Source organism: Asparagus officinalis, chromosome 8 (assembly GCF_001876935.1).
Source record: "Asparagus officinalis chromosome 8, Aspof.V1, whole genome shotgun sequence".
In the NCBI taxonomy this organism is placed as follows: Eukaryota; Viridiplantae; Streptophyta; class Magnoliopsida; order Asparagales; family Asparagaceae; genus Asparagus; species Asparagus officinalis.
This window is the reverse complement of record NC_033801.1, coordinates 130,143,625-130,145,406: the sequence shown is the minus strand read 5'-3', so window position 1 is coordinate 130,145,406 and position 1,782 is coordinate 130,143,625.

The following is a 1,782-nucleotide window of genomic DNA, read 5'->3' as shown; positions in this document are numbered from 1 at the left end:
AATAAAATAAAAATCCTGCATATACATAAAATGCCGGATTGGACCAATTGTCCCTCTAATTTCAGCAAAACCTATTCACCATACAAATCCAATCTAACTTACTTTGTCGCTAGGGATAAAAAAAAATAAATGAATACGAGTACAATAATACGACTATCTGCTTCGTTATGCACGTGCGCTCTGCATTTAGTAGATCTAAACTAATATCTATCCACCGTGGGTGATCCAGACGGTCCAGAGGTTATACTTTGACTCTCATAGTTCTGAGTTCGATTCCGTACTAATTTATCCAAAAAAAAACTAGTATCTATGGCGTCGTTTGGAATGATGTTTTTGCCAAAAACAAAACACCGTGAGTTTAGAAACTATAGTGTTTTTTGAGCTAAATCATCCTCAAACCAAAAGCACAACACTTATTTTAAAAACACATTTTATGTGTTTTAAGTTGATGTTTTTATTTTGAGTTCAAGGAGGTGTTAATATAATATCTAACATAATATATTAAATATAATTAATATATAGTTATTATCGACGTGCTTATATATCTTATATTATGTTATGTTATATTATATTATACTACGTTATAGTTAATCTAATATATTAGCAATATTTATTATATAATATAAAATATATCAATAATTAAAAATATCTTATATAATAATAAACTAACATATTAAATACTAATATTTAATATGTTGATAATGTATTATATATTTATATGATAATATAGTCAAATTAATATAATAATAAATATAATAAAATATAAATAAATTAATAAAAAACAATAAAGTTGTTGATAACAAATAATAATATAATATATAATAGTAAACATATTTAATAATAAAACAACAATAGCTTAAGAATATATTATATAGCATATATAATATAGTAATGTGATAAAACATAAAAATTAATATATTACATAACAAATAATATAATATATTATATAATTATATAATATTATAATTTAAAATAATTTATTGCTAACAAATGTTAATGTTATAGTAATAATAATATATTCATAAAATAATAATATATATTTATATCATAAATTATTACTATATTATTAAAGTAATTATGAATGAACTCTAACATAGTTAGAAACTATAATATATTATATAATGTTGAAATATTTAAAATACATTAATTTATTAATAATATACTAGTAATATAATAATAATAATAATAATATTATTATTATTATATAAGATTAACAACAGTATAATATAATATTAATAATAAAATAATATTATTTTAAAAGTATTCTATAATATATTACAATACCAAATTGATAAACCAAAGTAATTACATATATTTTTTATTTGAAAAAATTTAATAATTATAATGTTATATAATACATTAAAGTACAATGTAATATTACAATACATTATATAATATTATAATGTATTATATTTACTATTATAACATATTTAACACAAATATTATAATAGGTCAAAGTAGTGTTAATAAAAAATATTCGGCATGGTATTTTAAAAACGCTTTAGAAGAAAATACAACACCTTTGTATTTATTTATAAAAATACAACAAGAAAAATATCATGATATCTAAATTCGTACATTATCCAAAAAACTCAGGGCGCACATGCCCTAGAGGGCAAAATTGGAAATAAGCAAATAGGGCAAAGCTTCATGGTCCATGGAACACTGTGGCTCCAAAAAAGTAACGGACTGTCTCGTGGTCCCCACAAATATTCGCCCCTTTTCTCATCGCGCATCGCACATGGACAGGCACTCTGTTTCATTTTTTTTTTCTCGATTTTA